This window comes from Vicugna pacos, chromosome 11, assembly GCF_048564905.1.
Source record: "Vicugna pacos chromosome 11, VicPac4, whole genome shotgun sequence".
Classification (NCBI taxonomy): domain Eukaryota; kingdom Metazoa; phylum Chordata; class Mammalia; order Artiodactyla; family Camelidae; genus Vicugna; species Vicugna pacos.
Genome location: NC_132997.1, coordinates 11,261,087 through 11,279,296, shown reverse-complemented (window position 1 = coordinate 11,279,296; position 18,210 = coordinate 11,261,087). Strand labels below are relative to the sequence as shown.

At 39.1% G+C, this 18,210-nt stretch overlaps 1 protein-coding gene across 1 annotated transcript in view; it reads left to right on the top strand.

Annotated features, from left to right (window-relative positions):
• The window catches only part of LOC140699629 (trafficking protein particle complex subunit 9-like), a 133,733-nt gene that overhangs the window by 31,758 nt on the left and 83,765 nt on the right, over positions 1–18,210 (top strand). The window lies entirely within an intron of this gene.

Sequence of the window (18,210 nt, the reverse complement as noted above, 5' to 3'; positions counted from 1 at the left end):
ATTAGAATATATACTTGCAGGTTGCCAGTGCAAAATCCCCAAATGAATAGTCGAGCTCAACATCTAAAATCTTTCTAATGTACCATGGATTTGTATGGATAAGTGAATTAGTTTGCTAAGAACTCAATCCTCCCAAGCTGATGCTCTGCCAGATGGTGGGGCCGAGGAACGAGGGCGTGTCCTGCCCTTCCTGAGCTGATATTTTCATGGCAAAGACCTTCACCAGGTGAAGAAATTGAAGTTTCTTCTAAGAACAGTGGGTCTGAAAAGAGTCCAAAAAGCGTGGGAGTGACACAATCCCATTTGTCTCAAGTAGGGGAGAGTGGCTGTGGGGCCACTTGGGAGACTCATGAGTCCTGGTGGGCAGTGTTGTTGGCTTCCACTTGAGCGGTGGGACGGTCAGTGGGTAAAAGTGAACATATTGAAGGCATGTTTAGATGGTAAAGAGGAAAGGGTCAATGCTTTCTGTGAAGGTAGGATGGAGTAAGGCCCATGTTTCTGGGTGGATTAATGAGTTAAATAATGGTCCTGCTGTGTTCTGAGGAGGGAAAGCTGCAGAGGGAGTTCTGGGGGAAAACTGATGAGTTCAGCTGTTGGTAAAGTGAAAGGCTCTTAGATGCGTGGTCTGGGAGCTCTGGTAAGAGCCAATAGTGAGTAGGGGGCGGGGAGAGAGACTTTCAAATCATTTTGTCTTGTGAATATACATATAAGAATGAGTAATGACACAACCCCTCTATATTCTGGATTTAAAAGCCAGTAACATTTTGCTATATTGACTGCAGGGGTTCTTAATTTTTTAATAGAAATAAAATAAATAGAAACAAAATAGTGGAGTTAATGAATATCTTAGAGTTGATGTGTGCCCTTGTATGTATTTTCATACCTCATCTGTTTATAAACATAATCTACAAAAAGTTAACTTGCTTAGCATAAGAGTTAAACAGAGGGATGTGACACACTCTGTTGGTGGTTCAAGGTGATTTCTTAGGCAAATTATGTAGCCTCTCTCTGCCTTAGTTGCATCTTCTGTGACGGCCCCCGGGCCCCTCATCACAGCTTATTTCCTAGACTAGATGTTGGGAGGGAGGCTGCTGAAGGGAGTAAGAGGTGGCAACTGCTAGGGTCACTGAAGAGAGAGACAAAAACAGATTAAAGCCGAGAAACTGAGTGCTAATACCCTCAAAGGAGAAAGAATTCCTCAGTTTTTTGAGCCACTTAGCGTAAGGGAAAGAAAATCATGTGGATCCAAAGCTCTTGAGCATATGAGTATTGTGGGTGGGAGGGTTTCATCAGAAAAGGGTTGAGAAAAGGCCTTTTGGTTTCCCTTTACGTTTCCAGTAAGGATGAGGCGCAGAAGAAAAACCACCCGCTTCACTGTAGAAGGTGCTGTTTTGTGAGAAACTGACCAAAGGTTGGAAACCAGTCATCAGTGGTGCTGGCAAAAGAAGAGACTTCTGGATTGGGTGGGGCACTTGCTGTGACTTCCAGGTGACCTGCTGGCTGGGGGCTGTGAGGCGGGCAGTAGGTTTGCAGTGTGACCTGGGCATAATCTCTGGCATTGAGGCTGCTGTTCTGACTAGCAGAGCTGGGCAGACACCGTCCTAATGGGGCTGCTCGGGATGAGGTCTGGGACACCTGCCGTGCTGAGGGCGAGAGGAGAGCTCTCCTGAGGTTGTGTCCCTGTGAAGATTAGAAACGTCCTCCTGCAGGGGAGGAAGAGCCTCTGAGCAGCATGCCAGATGCACAGGCAAGACCAGCCTGAGCATGGAGATTTCAGGAAGCCGGAATTCATACAGGCCCGAACAGCCTTGTTCCTGAGAAACTGGAGGGAAAAGATGCTGCAAAAGCATGCTAAGTTCAGACACTGTGGTGTGTCATGAGTGATAGGAAAAGACTGTTCAGGCAGCCACGAGAGAACCCTGTGGGTGTCCCAGTTGGGCGTCACACAGGAGGGAGGAGCAGAGTTATATACTGTGTCACTTATTAGCTGTGTGACTTTGAGCAATATCACCCCACCTCTCTGTATATATATCTACATCTGTAAAGTGACACAGTGACAAGCTCGTGTCATCAGAATGCTTAGTTTAGCTCTGATCCCCTTTGTCCAGTCCTGTCAGTGCTGCCCTGCAAGGTTCTGCAGCGGCTGCTCTTGCCCTGCGATGGGAGGGCATAAAAGGGCATTGTAGTACCCGAGGGCAGGAAGGGATTGCTTTAAAAGCAGACATGTAGCCTCCTGCAGCTGCAGACCTGCAGGCAGTTTGGTTTATATTCTTGGAGAGGACTTTGGAGGCCTTTGCATTGATTTAAGACATGTTTTCCCTTGGGGACCTGATTTGCCTTTGCAGATTATTGTTGAAGATTTGGGCTTCTGGCAAAGCTGTTTTCAGAGATGGGTATATACGTAAAATATCATATAAAATAAAATGATTTATTTAACGTGTGCGACTTTGCAGCTGTTGGGAACAGCTCTGTTGGCCTGGTCTCCATGGAGGACACCAAGGATCAGCAGAGCATGCGGGAGGGAAGGCAGACTGCAGTGTTTCTGCGGGGGGTTCTCCCCAGCATGGTGCTCTGCTGAGTTGACTCTTCTCTGAGTTTGGTTGCCAGAGGAGCAGACAGCAAAGTAATGAGTTCTGGAGGGATTGTATAATGACAGGAAGAAATAGGAACCTGGAGATTTTCCAGACTAAAACACGCTTTTGGTTCCTGATTCAGTGTGTTCCATTACAGAATTGATGAGTTGTGTCTACGTCATTGAAATAAACGTTCAGCCTAAATGTTAAGGGCTTTGATTTATTTGGCTGGAGGACTCGAGCCGGGATGACAGCATCTCAGATCACTCTGAGGGACTGCCCCCAGGAGGTAGGGGAGGAGCTAGGATATATAGAATCTTTACAACAAAGACCAGGTAATTGGAACAATAAAATTTTGCTTGTTATCTAAAGAAAACCAGATATCTCAAGTTCAAGTATTTACTGCTTTTCTATGTATGGTGGGAAGCAAACATTTGGGTCATTGAATTCATTCCTTTGGCAAGCACCTGGCTATCTAGGGCCAGTATCCTGTCCTTTCTTGCTCTGAGTCTGCTCGGAGGGCACCACTTTGAGTGGTTGAGAGGCCGGGCTGCAGGCATGTTCGCTGGGGGTTGGCAGCAGCCGCTTTTGACTTGGATTCAGCATTCTTTGTTTACTGACATGGTTGCAGTATTTTCATGCACATTGTAGTATTTTCATTCACAGTGTTCCCCCTTGGTCCTAAATTCGACCAATATTTTGAGAGACATTTCATGACTAATTTTGTCCCACGGTGCTAGGATGGCTCATTCCAAGTTCAGGTGAAAAATCTTCTGAGTTGCCATTCAAGGTGTTAGTTTTTTTATCAGGCCCTGTTGATACTAAAAGTTCTCTGGATCACCTGTCTTACTAGTCTATTATGATCCAGGAAGTGTTTAACCTTCTTTGCTCATTTCCATACCTAGAATCACACTATTATATTTATTTTATTCAGGGTTATAAATTTTATCTGTTTCTTCAAGATGTTTAGCCATCATCAATCTTGTGGGCCTAGTTACACATTGGGAAATGTAACAGACAACAATTTTATAAAATAGACAGGATATAAGTAATAAAGCTAGTAACGTTAATAAAGTCATGAGTAAGAATTTAATAGTCGAGAAGTTGTATTTTTGGGTTAAAATTTTGCTTGTGTTTCTGAGTTTGATCCTATGAGAAAGTTCATATTTATGGTCAGGGTCAGGGCAGGTATTAATTGGCCAGGTGAAATCTCCCACCTTGTAAGATCAACAGTGGCCTAAACAGAACTATAATTTCTTTTTAGAATAACGTTTCTGAGGGCTATCTAGTTAGAGCCTTGGAGTAGGGAAACCCACCAAGGTAACACAGAAGTACTAGACATAGGTAATTTATCATAAACTTAACAAGTGGAGTAGTTCATAATCAAAGGTTGGAGAAATTATCAAAGTAATTTTTATACAGTCCTGGTCCGGTGTCTTGGGTTAGCTGTCTGGCTCAGATGTCGTCTTCTTCTCATCCTGGTCTGGAAGCTTTTTCTCCATTTGGGCATTGTTTTAAGGTGAGCAGCGCTCTATAGGCCAGTGCACTGCAGGGGATGTTTCAGATAGGAAATTAATCCGAGACTCCGTTTCCTTCAGCTTTGGTTTGTATGGTCTAGTTAAGAGTACCTGAAAAAGGGTCTTTTCATTCAGGTTGGAGACAGTTCTTTAAGTCATGCCTGTTGCAGTATGTATAATCCCCTGGCTGCAGGTCATGGGGCATTGGAACTTTACCCAAGGATAGATTACTGAGCTTCAGAAACAAACCTAGAGTATTCTTTTCATAATTCAATTAAACTGTACAGTAAAGTGACATAACAGCAAGGAATGATCTGGGAAGTGTCTTAGTAAATATGGACCTCAATTAACAAAACTAGAATTTAATATCCACTAAAATATAATTTTTTTCTCTCTAAAGTTGCCCTCAGTTTTCTCAAATATAGCCAAATCAAGATTAATTTCTTTACAAGTTAAATCTGATTATTTGATCATATAGGCTTTTTAAATTGACTGTGTTGGAAGTTTTAATACGGAGTCTCAGGGTAGAATGTTAATAAGGTTTTCTAAGACCAAGAAAGCCACGTCAAGGCTTTTCATGAATTTTTGCCTTACAGATTTAGGTAAATTCTTTTCTCTTTAAAATCCTTAAAATACCTTTATACTCCTATATCTCTTAGGAGATGATCTCTCTAATTTGTCTGATAGAGCCACTGGGGACCTAAGTATTTTTAGTCTTTTGAGGGATCAGATAGAGAGAAAAGATAACTGTTCCAAGTCTGTATACATAGGTATAATTTATCAAATTGCTGTGAACCATAACTAGCTTAAGGAGAAGAGATTCTTTATGTCTTGGAAACAGGTTAAAAGCCAGTAGTATTTGAAACAAAATCAAAAATTATAACCATATTCACCAGGTTACTCAGTCCCATGTAACTAATTCTTTTAATGAGAGTTTTCATTAGAACTTTAAAATTTCTTACCCAGTTTAGTTCAGTGCTGTAGTTTGAAATTTATTAGAAATCAGTAAATCTCCTTGAAGAGAAAGCATTTTGCAAAACCATCAGAAGAAAACAATTAACTGTCTATAAATGATAAAATATTTAAAAGCATGGTTAAACACCGTTACACTATAATCAATAAAGAAACCTGTTCACTATACCCATAATTATCACTGGTAACATTTCAGATAAACCAGAATTTTAGGGAGTCCATATAATTTCTACAATACCTATATTAATAATATTTCTCATTCAATATAACCTTAGAAGTTTTATGATTCATTTGACAATTCCATGTTATTTAAAATGCCAAATGAAACTTTATAGTTTAAAATCTCTCTTTGGGATGTTTCAGGGGCCTTCTGTAGCATCCCAAACTTAACTAGAGATTAAAAGAATTTTAATTAATTAAATTAATTTTAATGTAATTAGTTATAATTTTATATTTGGGGAGCTTTTTGAAAGATTTCAGAACACTTGATCAGATAAACATATAGATCACTGTAAAGTAGTACTAATTCATTAACAAGAAAATATGTCAAAGGTAAAGGCAGAACAGGTCAGCTAAGAGGTATAAGAAGTTTTACAATCTGTTACTGAAGGTGGATTAATATTTTAAGAAAATTTTTTCCTCTTAACAGAGAGAAAACCAAATCTAATCTTGTACCAGCTTACTTCTAAGATTCATTTACGTTGCCCAATTTGATTCTAAACTTAGCCAATTCTGACCTCGTACAAAACTTTCCTCAGGGTTCCTTTTCCACAAGCCTTCCACAGCTTTCTATACTTATATTAGTGTGTCCCTTATTTTGTCTTCCATTCAGAAGTAACCAGCTTCAGGAGAAAGTCACTATTTTTCATTAACAAAGTATAATTCCATTCTTACATCTTCCTTTACACATTTATATTACTTTCCTAGGATACTGAGATCATTCCCTTACTAATAGAGACCATTTCTGTGTGGCACCAACCATTGATTAGTATTTCTAAACACCTTTAGTTTCACTGTAAGAGGAAGTTAAATGTTAAGTAATTCATATTTCAATCTTATTTTATCTGACAATGGCATAGATATTTAATAAAATCTTGTCATTTAACTTAATTTAGCACAACTCTAGAATTTAAAGATATCAAACATTTAGAGATTATTTTAAGCATACATTTTAAAAATATATTTTAAATATTTACCCAAAGCTCTCATCTCATTTGCATTTAATTTACTTAAAATTTTACCACAGCACATTACTGTTATTTTTTTTTGACAAATCTGCAACAGATATAACAGGATCTTATTTGACTTTCATTAAACCTAGGTACAGTAAAGGTATTATACATAATATTGATGACTTTAAAGATGTCTATATTAATTAGAACATACTTAAACTAAACAATAACGAATATTATCTTAATATTGAATATTTTCCAATTCACATGACGCTGAAAGTCAATTTGTTAAGTTTTTATTATAAAAATACTTAATTTTTAAGCTCGTATATTTTTACATCAATTAAGCAGAGCTCTTTGACTTTGAATTTTTTTTTTTAGCAGTAGAAATATCTCACTTCTATAATCTGTACGCAGGCTTATAAAAAGACAAAAGCTAGAGATCTCATAGATTCACTTAAAAACTTACTTATAAGATATTTATAATAATAGTTGGAGTAAGCTGAATTTGCTTGCTCAAATCACTAAGGCTTACTATTTATGAAACAGATAGTTAAGATTTCTTCACAAAGTCTGAAGGACCCGTCAGAGTTCTGAGTTCTAAAATGCCAAAAATTTCTTGGCCTCAAGTTTTATTTCGTTGAGCTAATTAAGCTCAGTCCTAGGTCACTGTTTGTTGTATTTATATTTCTGATCTTCAAGACAAAGACACTCTCTTCCATGTCCCCAGAGAACTGCTCTGTCACCCAGACCCAATTTTATCTCCTTAATTGGCATTTTTGTATCAGTGAGAAGAGCTGTAAACAAAGAATTCCATGTAATAAAACTTTAAGGTTTTCTTTATTATGTCTTCCAAAGCTTGCATAAGGCATTTATTAAGGTCTCTTTTCCTTGAGTTATAAGTTAAACCCAGGGTAAACCTATATTTTTTTATTAGCCACTCAAATTAGTTTTTAGTTTTACGTTATATTGGATGGCTCATGTAACTATATTGGATTCCTTTAATTTGTTCAATTAATATTTTCAGAGGGACAGATATATGCCCAGCCTTATAATACCAAGAAGGGGAAGCGTTTTTCCACTGAAACATATCTATCCCACAACATAAGCAAAAGGTTTATACAAAGACCATTTAAATATACCAATTTCACAAACTTTTATCTCAATTTTATTAAATCTTATAACTTTAATTTTTATATTTATTAAGTTTAATCAATAATTCTTATTTCTAGAAGGAGTGCCAGAAAACTTTTTTTTGTGTGTTTGCATTATATATAATTTTATAGAAGTCTCTAGGATGCCCAAGTTTCAGCCAAAGAGCTTAGGCCCTTCTCGATTTTTAATTTCATTAATTGGTCTGTTGTCCCAATCATTGATCAAGTATTTCAGTCTACATATAAATATATTTTAAACTGTGGTAAATAAAACGGACTTGTTTAAAGTTTATTGTTGGGGGGGAGTAGGTGATCTCTTTGGCCCTTTTTTTTTTAACTTTACATAGTGTAGTATCAAAACCCTGTATGTAAATCCAAAAATGTCCATTTTATTTATCTCATTCAAAATAACCATATAAAAATATTTATCGTTTTGGGATAAGCTACTTATCTGTTTTTTCGACATTTTTACAATCAATTTTCCAGTTATTCAACCTACATAACATTAATTATTCTAAGTTTTTATTAGCATCCCTAGAAACATTTATCAGAAAGGAAAAACACAAATGTAGCTTTTCAAACCAGTTATATTTTTTTATCTGAGTTCTTAGGTTAACCATTAGATATATTTTTCTGCATTTAAACTTTATTTTAATAGGTACCAATAAAACAGCTGTTTATAATGAGATCTCTTTAAACTTTCACCAATTAAAAAGTTTTTCCAAATTAAAAAATCCATCATATGGCCATCAAATTATATACATATATATATATATATATATATATATAGTGATTTTAAACCAATAAGATGAAGAGGCCCTTCCACATGAGAGTCGGGGTGTTGCCTAAATGAAATTCAAAGGTTTACTCTCCAAAAGCTAAAAGCCTTTGTGGTCCAAGCTGATGCAGCAAAGTTTAAGATGGCAAAATATCTGAAAATTGGTACAATCAAAGAATTGCTTAGAATCCCAATTTATTTGTGTGGCCACCATATGTACACAATACTTGAAACTTTTGTACGGCAGAGTCCAAGGTTTCCTTTAAAAACTAAACTAAACATATATATACTTACATACACACACTTAAAACACCCAGAGAAAGATAAAACATTTACATTTCAAGGACACAGGAAGAGAAATCCAAGTTCCCCCTAAAGGGGATTTTGTTTTTATAAGTTCAGAATTCCAAAAAATGTTTTTATCAGGCCTGGTTATTTTCAGAGTGAGTTTTTTTTTTTTCTTATTCCCGATTAATGTTGTAAGTTTTGTATGTACATAAATCTGGCTGGGGTAATAGTTGGAGACTGGCAATCTGTCATTTCTTTTTCTTTTCTTTTTTGTTCTTTATTTTTTTTGAAAGTTCTATTCCCCATTGTAAGGTCGGGTTCTCAGAATAAATTTGCTAGTAAGATTTCCCACAGGGACAACTCTGTGGCATGAAGCCTTTGTCTCTACCACTCCTGGAAGATTCTCTGTCACCCGAGAATGCTGTTACCAGCCAGGAGGATGGTCCGAATTTTGGAGTTGAAAATTTCCTCATAAGAGTTTTACTTTTATCCTGAAAAATTCAATGGAGGTAACCAAATTGAGGAAAATATTAGACCAGCCACTTACCTAACCACTCAGTCCTGAACCCAGTGTCTTTCAACTTGGACCCACTCGGGATGTCTCCACTGGGTGAGTATTTTCCTCATATGTTTCCACCAGCCCCACTTTGGACATATCCTCAAGGTGGGTATTTCCTGTTATCTTTCAAACAGGCCCCACCCAGTATGTCTCCACTGGGTGGGTAATTCACCTCAGTTTCTTTCAACTGGAGGGCCACGCACCTGGATACACCGCCAGATAAAACTTAGGATCATCAACCAATATGTGAGATCTGAGAACCAGGAGAGACTCAGCAAAATTCATCTGGACTCCCCGAGGAGGCGGATGGGCACAAAGGGCCAGTGCTGGTAGCAAGGCTTCGGTTACTCGGAGAGTTCAGGTGGAGAGAAATCTGCTGTGGGTCCCTTCATGGTGTCCAAAACTGTTGACTGAAATACATGTGCAGCTTAAAAGTTAAGAGTTTTGTTTTATTTGGCGGGAGGACTCGAGCCGGGATGACAGCCTTTCAGAACTCTCTGAGGGACTGCTCCCAAGAGGTTGAGGAAGAGCTAGGATACATAGGAGCTTTACAACAAAGACCAGGTTGTTGGAACAATAAAAGATTACTTGTTATCTAAAGAAAGCCAGGTGTCTCAAGTTCACGAATTTAGTGATTTTGTATGAATGGGAGGAAGCAAATATTAGGACTCACTGAATTCATTTTTTAGACAAGCACCTAGCTATCTCAGGCCAGTAGCCCGTCCTTTCTTATTCTGAGTCTGCTCAGAGGGCACCATTGTGATTTGCTGCTGTGGCTGGGCTCCAGGCCTGTCCTCGCTGGGGGGTGACGGCAGCCTTTAATGACTTGGTATCAGTATTCTTTGTTTACTGACATGGTTGCAGTATTCTCAATCACATTGTAGTATTTTCGTTCACAGACCGATTATGGATAATCTGCAACCTTGGAAAGCAACCGAGATGGAATTACTGCAGATACCTTCTGCTTTAATAAGCCGTGGGCAAACATAAACATGGAGGAAGCATATACTTGGATTTGGAGGTGTAGGGAAGGGATTCTGCACATTACAGGAGAACGCAATGCAGAATTCCTTAAGTCCACCTTTCTTTACTGTAGTGGTTTCTGAGAACATTTTATGGTAATTAAACAACATTGACAAATGGTGGCACACATTGCATTTAAGAGATGGCCGGCTGCAAACTTGTATATTGGACAGGTGGAATTCATAGGCAAGTGGTCAGGTGGATGGGAGAGAGATGGAGCCAAGGCCTGGGCCCAGATTCCGGTTTAAATCGCCATTTCTTCAACATAGGGCCTTGGAACAGAATGCATACTCTCTTAACCTGTTGGTGAATCTGTGAAATTGGCATGATAATATTCGTTTCATCCTGGGATTGTTGTAAGATCTAAAGAGTATTATAGCACACATGAAGCATTTAACACGCTGGCACTTAGCAGTGTTAACTGTGTGGGGCCGCCCCGCTTAGCGTGTGTCAGAGCCGTAAAGGCAGCATTTGTCTGTTGAGGATGCACTTGTAGCCCCTTGGCTAGGTTGTGAATTTGCTGATTTCCTTTAATACTTGTAACTCTGTGTGACATGGGCAGTTATTTTCATGGACAGATGAGGAATCTCAGGGTAAAGAAGACTGTGTAATTTGCCCAAATTCAGACCATAATTTTGGGTTCAGTGGCCTCGGTTCAGCATGGGCCCCTGGGCCTTCTGCTCTCTCCGTTCAGCACCAGAGCCAGAAATGGATTTGGCTGTTTCCCTGCCCAGAATATCCAGCAGGCCGCAAGACACCCCTGGCCCTGTGCTGCTTGAGCAAAAACTCCGGAGGAGAGGCAGTTACAAAAGGGATAAACATAAAAATAGACGACAGCAAACTGTGATCAGCCCAGAGAAGGAAAGGAACACGTCTCGCCGTGCAGAGCTGGGAGCTTTCCCTTCTGGGCTGGTCTGGGTGCGTTCATCTCAGCTAAACAAGCTCTGCTGTTGCAGCAAGGTAGGAAGGCAGGGCGCGTGTGGGTAGGTAGACAGGGCCATATTGATCGTACTCATTCCCCATTAAGTGGCAGCTTTCACGGGCACTTACCTAGTAAACAGATGTGGGCCATAATCATCACGCACATTGCTTGGAAGTTTTATTGACCCCAGCTTTGAGATGAGGTCATTGAACCCGGGGAGTTTGCTGCATGCCCGTGATTACCTTGCAAATACCCCAACTGTTCTTTCAATCTAGACTGGTGTGGCTGTCATGCCCCAGCCCTGTGAATGGCATCGTGTAGCTTCTCCCAAGTGGCCCAAATGACTGACATTGATATGCTTAATTCGTTGGAAATGGTATGTGGCAATAATAGAAAAAGGTAGTAAGAAATTGTTTGGAAAACTGGAAAAAACCTATTCTTCCCCAGCTGGGGGAGCGTAACCTGTATCATTCACCCTACTCACTGCCTGTCACCTCCTCCCTGCCGACTCCGTGTTCAGAAGCCACTCTGAGCCTTGGGAGAACATTTTTCCTCATGACACTTTTGACTAGGACCCGCGACATCTCTGTCCCTGGTTAACTCTCTCTTCAAAGCCATTTAAATTTTTTGCAGGCTCCTCCACTCAGATGTAAGAATAGCCTCTTTAAACTTCTTGATGCAGCTCCGTAATGAAGATCTTGCGATGGAAACCTAACCAAAACTGGGATGTATGCACAGTGACTGCAACCTCAGCACATTGTGAGTTCATAATCAGAGGGGTGGGTGACTCAGGAAAGGCTTTTTTAAGGTAACAAGGGGAAAGTGAAAGGACGCAGGCTGTTTGAGAAAGAAACATCTCGGTCACAGCCAACAAGACACCTGTGTTCAGGATGGGGTGTGGCGAGTGCAGAGTTCTCACAAATAAAGAAGTGATGTGACGGGAGGGAGGACAGCTGGGTACTTTATTGGGGAGAAAAAAGTGGGCTGAACATTTCCTGGTTGAACAAGAGGATTGTGACATGATGTGCTTGTATTTTGGAGAGAAGGGTTTTGTGGGGACAGGCCTAGGATTACGCTGTCTGGCTGGGGAGTCAGCACAACAGAGAAACACAGAGATCCTGGCAGACCCCAAGGCCCAAGCTGGCGAGAGGCTGCCCGCAAATTGGAGCCCTGGAGGCTGGTTCTGTCCCTTAGCTGGGGACTCAGACCTCGCTTCACAGCCCAGTCCTGTTGATACAAGAATAAAAAGCGTTGGGCATGAGAAGGGCTGTGCCCCACGCTTTCGTTTAGCCCCTGGGATGTGCCCCAACAGATTTTGTTCTTTGACTTCATGCAGTAAAGAATTCAAGAGCAAGCCAGTGTTGAGTAAAGGTATATATATTCAGAGAGATACATTGAAATGCAAGAGAAACGTCACGAGGTGTGGGGGTTTGATGCACAGATTAGAAGTAGGTACACACTCCACAGACAGAGTGTGGGCCTTCTCCAAAGAGGGAGAGAGAGTGGTGACCGCGAGGTGGCGCTGTGTTGCTTGTTTTCTTGGGCTTGGTGGTTTCATATGCTAATAAGTAGAAGGACCAGCCCTAGGGCAAGGGGCTGGGATTCCCAGGGAGTTGGCCATTTCCCACCCTTTGACCTTTTGTGGCTATCATTGGGACTGCCATGTGCCTGGGGCATGTTATTCACCACGTTACTATTACAATGGGTGTTTACTGAATCTCAAGATCTGCTAGAAGTTAAATCTCTTCATCCTGAGCCTCAAGGCCTTTTGGGGGTTGAATGCTTCACCATTTTGATGTCAATTGCTGTGGCCTTCCTTGAATGGCTGTGCTCTTCCCCCTTCCATCCTGTATCACTGTGATGACACAAAGACAGTAAAGGCTGGGCCCTAACCGTGCTCCTGCATTTAAGGGCGGGAACTGTGGGCTTATGATGACTCTGAGTGGTGAGAAGGATGTTTCAGATTTTCTCACGTGAGACATGGGGATCTGCCAGCAGCCTCCCCAGATTTATCTCACGGGCATTATCCCTTGTGTTGTTATGGAAACAACAGGCCAGCCAAGAAACAAGAATCACACAGAGGGTTGGAGTACTGAGATTTATTACGCTGGCAGGCTCAGAGAGGTTTCTTTTCCAAAGCTCTGAGCACCTCCAAGATGTGCACATGAGGTTTTATAGGATTAATTACAAGTATGGGGCTATTAGCCAATAAGGCTCAAACAACAAAAAGCAAGGAATCAGTACACTGAAGCTTATCAATTTGGAACAGATCCCGTTACTGACAAATGTTGACCTTGGATTTTCGGGTTAGCTTCTTAGCCCAGTAAACTGACACTAAACTTCAGATTTACCAGGTAGCCCAGCAAAACTTACATCACTAAACCGACACTTATCACACTTAGATTTGTGACTTAGCTTGTTAGCCCAGCTGGGGTTTTCCTTCACAGTGTCACTTATCTTTTGTATTTTTCTTTTTATCTTTTTTTAAATATTTAATCCAAATTTAATATCAGGGTTCTTTGGGAAAGATATTTCTCTTTTTCTTTTCTTTGGGGCTCTTTTGGGGGGCAGGTAATTAGATGTATTTATCTGTTAGTGGAAGCCCTGGGGCTTCAACCCAGGACCCCGTGCACGCTAAGCACACGCTCTACCACCCGCCCCATCATCTTTTCTTTTTGGTTTAGCTGCCAAGAATCCTACAGCTGAATTTCTAGTCAGCCTTTAACACTTGCCCTGACTTCATGGAATCCATTTTTATGAGTTTATCTCCCCCTGGCTTCATTTAAGTATTGAATATCCATTTTCTCTTCACTCTCCGTTTTGCCTTTTTGTTGTTATGGTTCTTAAGCTGTTTATAAAAGAATTGTTTAAATTCTCTTTTAGCAAGAGGCTGAATGTGAATAAATATGTAAACAAACAGCACAATTAAATGTTTTATACATTCTGATCTGTTTAGTAGTTACTTAAAAACTGAATTGAATATTAAAGTAATAGCATTTAAAAATATTTTTTAATATTTTATAAAAATATAGCTGATTTAAAATATGATATTAGTTTCAGGTTTACAATAGATGCTCCATTTATAGTTACTGTAAAACATTGTCTGTATTCCCTGTGTTGTAAGATACATCCATGTAGCGTGTTTACATTACATGTTGCAGTTTGTATAAGAAAGTTGGGTAACGCAGAGCCTGGGACGTGGCTGGGTCTGACCCAGGTTCACGCTCATCCTGCCTGTCAGAGCTCAGGCCTTCACAACTGTCTGCACGGGAGCGAGTGGAGGCAGCTCTCATCAGTGCTGGCACCACCCTCTGAGTGGCAGTGACAGCAGTGATTTTGTGTGGAGGTGCAAAGTGTTTTTCCAAGAGCTTTATATGCGTTTCTGCATTTAATAATAAAAGCCCTCCTGTGAGGAAGCGTTTTAAGTTTTCAATGTATAATACATTTTATTTTGATATTGATAGATTTCAAATCTCTGGAAAATTTACAGGAGTAGTAAAATAAGTGCTTAGATAGAGTTCACTTTAAAGGGCACTATTTGGCTTTCTGTGTCTGGCTTATTTTAGCATTAAGTTTCAAGGTTCATCCATATTGTAGCCTGAATCAGTTCTTTATTCTTTTTGTTTGATAATATCATTTTCAATTTTTTTTCGTTTTTGGTCTATTTAAAAATATTTTCATTGAAGTCTTGTTAGTTTATAATGTTGTGTCAGTTTCTTGTGTACAGCACAACACTTCAGTTAAATAGGAACATACCTGTAGTCATTTTCATACTCTTTTTAAACATAAGTTACTATAAGATATTAAATATATTCTCCTGTGCTATACAGTATAAACTTGCTGTTTATTCTTTACATACTCAGTATCTGCAAATCTTGAACTCCCAATTTATTCCTTCCCACACCCTCTCCCCACTGGTTACCATAGTTTGGTTTCTAAGTCTCTGTGTCTGTTTCTGTTCTGTAGATATTCTTTTTTCTTTCTTTCTTTTTTTTTAGATTCCACATGTGAGCAATCTCATATGGTATTTTCCTTTCTCTTTCTGGCTTACTTCACTTAGAATGACATTTTCCAGGTCCATTGATGTTGCTACAAATTGCATTATTTTATTATTATTTTATGGCTGAATAGTAGTCTATTGGACAAATATGCTACAACCTCTTTATCCAGCCATCTGTCAGTGGACATTTCGGTTGTTTCCATGTCTTGCTATTGTAAATAGTGCTGCTGTGAAGATTGGGGTGTAGGTGTCTTTTTGAATTAGGGTTCCTTCTGGATATATGCCCAGGAGTGGAATTGCTAGTTCATATGGGAGGTCAATATTTTGTCTTTAGAGGAACATCTATACAGGTTTCCACAATGGCTCCACCAAACTGCATTCCCACCACAGTGTAGGTGTGTTCCCAATTCTCCAGAGACTCTCCTGTATTTATTGTCAGTGAACTTCTGAAAGATGGCTATTCTGACTGGTGAGAGGTGACACTTGATTGCAGTTTTGATTTGCATTTCTCTGATAATGATATTGAACAATTTTTCATGTGCCTACTGGCCACTTGTACGTCTTCATTGGAGAAATGTTGCTTTAGGACTTCCGTAAATTTTTGAATTGAATTGTTTGTTTGTTTTTCTTATGAAGTATAAAAGCTGTTTACATATTCTGGGAATTAAGCCCCTAGCAGTTTCATTTATTGCAAATATTTTCTCCCATTCCATAGGTTGGTTGTCTTTTTGTTTTGCTTACTGTTTTCTTAGCTGTGTAAAAGTTTGTAAGTTTAATTAGATCCCTCTTGTATATTTTTGGTTGTTTTTCTATTGCTTGAGTAGACTGCTCTAGGAAAACATTGCTGAGATGTATGTCAGATGTTTTGCCTATGGTTGTTTCTAAGAGGTTTATACTATCTTGTCTACATGTTTAAGTCTTTAACACATTTTGAATTCATTTTTGTGCATGCTGTGAGGAAGTAGTCTAACTTCAATGATTTACATTCAGCTGTTCAGTTTTCCCTACACCACTTGCTGAAGAGGCTGTCTTTACTCCATTCTATGCTCTGACCTCCTTTGTCAAAGTTTCAATGACCAAAAGCTTGTGGGCCTATTCTTGATAATTTTGTTTATCCGTTCATTGATGGGTGGATATTGTTAGTAACTTTTGGCTACTCTAAATGATACTGCTATGAATATTGATGTGAAATTTTTTATGAGAATATGCTTTCATTCTGTTGGCTGTACATTTGGCCCGCCATATCTGTAGTTTCCACTACATGGATCCAGATGACTGATTGTAAAGGGACTCGAACATCCCTGGATTATGGTATCCAGGGTGTGGGGTTCCTGAAACCAACCACCCAAGGGTATTGAGGGATGACTCTACATATAGGAGTGGAATTGCTGAGCCATATAACTCTAAGCTTTTGAGGAAATACCAGACTTCTCCAAAGAAGCTGCACCATTGCCCCTTTCCTCTGGCCGCATAAGAGGTCACTCTGCCTCCTGAATGACATTTGTTATTGTCCATGTTTTGGTTATAACCATCTTAGTGGGTGTAAAATGAGATCTCATTTTGTTTTTGATTTCCCTAGTGATGCTGAGCATCTTTTCATATGCTTATTGGCCATTTGTATATCTATTTAAATTCGTGGTAAATTTAAAAATTGGGCTTATTTCCTTGTATTGTTCAGTTGAAAGCATTCGTTATATATCCTGGATACTACTCTCTTATTAGATAAATGCTTTACAAAATTTTTCATCTATTCTGCACATTGTCCTTTCACTATATTTTTTTTAAACATTAAAACAATTTCTTTACAGGGGAGGTAGTTATGTAATGATTTATTTTATTTTTCTTGTTAAGCATGCACTCTCTCACTTGAGATACCCATTTTCCCTGTCATTTCACTTTCTTGATGATGTCCTTTGTAAGGAAAAGGTTTTAATTTTGATGAAGTCCAGTTTATCTGCTTTTTTCTTCTATCATTTGTGCTCTTGGTTTTGTATCTATGAACCAAAAGCTTATCCTAGGCCCACAAAAATTTATACTGTGTTTTCTTTTAGAAAGTGTATAGGTTTAATTTTTACATTTCTGTCTGTGATCTATTTTGAATTAATTTTATTTGTTATATAAAATATGTGTGTTCAGATTCCAGATTGATTCTTTTGCCTGCAGACACCCAGCTGTCCCTGAACCATTTGTTGAATAGACTATTCTTTCAATGGAGTGTTTTTGGCCCCCTAGTGGAAAACTGTCTGTAAATGTAAGTTTTCCCCGTGGGTTTTTATTGTGTCTCTTAGCTATATTTATCCACACTTATGCCAGTATCATACTGACTTAGTACTATAGCATTTTAGTACACTTTAAAGTGAGTCCTCCAACTTTATTCTTCTTTTTCAAGGTTGTTTTTGCTGTCCTGGGCCCCTTGCACGTCCATGTGAATTTTGGGATCAGTTTTTCAATTTTTGCAAAGAAGTTAGCTGGAATTTTGATAGGGATTCCACTGAATATATAGATCACTTTGAGGAGTCTTAACATTTATAATAATTTTGTCAATCATTCCAAGAAAATGGAATGTCTTCCATATATGTAGATCTTTTAAAATTTATTTAGGTGATACTTCAAAAAGTTCAATGTAGAAATCTTGTAAATTTTTGTTAAATGTATCTCTCACTTTATTTTTAATGCAAAGGCTGAGTTTCTTATGGGTGGGACTATATATCAATCTTCTTATTTCTAGAAGTCCTTCACAGCAAATACCCTAGGTATATATTTGCTACATAAATCTATCCACAACTATTCCCCGCCCCATGATATAAGAAACCAAGACCCAAGTTAAGCTACCTGAAAACACATATGTGGAAGTGAGAAATGAGACCCTTGGGTGGGGCTTTGTGCAGATGGTACTGAGAGCTTATTCAGAATGGCTTTTTCTTAATTTCTTTTAAACAACCCTTTCAGTGTATTTAGTCAGATACATGAAGAAAATGCCCTTTTGATGTGTGGAGTAGCTAAGACTATAATTTTCAGATAAATTCTAGTGAGAGTGTTGTACTTGAAACCTAATTTGCATCAATTTTTGAAGATTTATGTTTCAGGAGATTTGACTAAAGAACACCTGTCTTTATTCAATAACGAGAACTAAATGCTCAAGCAACATGTAAGAGTTTGAGCAAACTGCCCCCGCCCCGTAGTGCTGGGTGGCTGCAGCTGTAACTGAGTCAGCGTTTACCTCTCCCAGTATGCTTGTGGTGATCTGCTCTA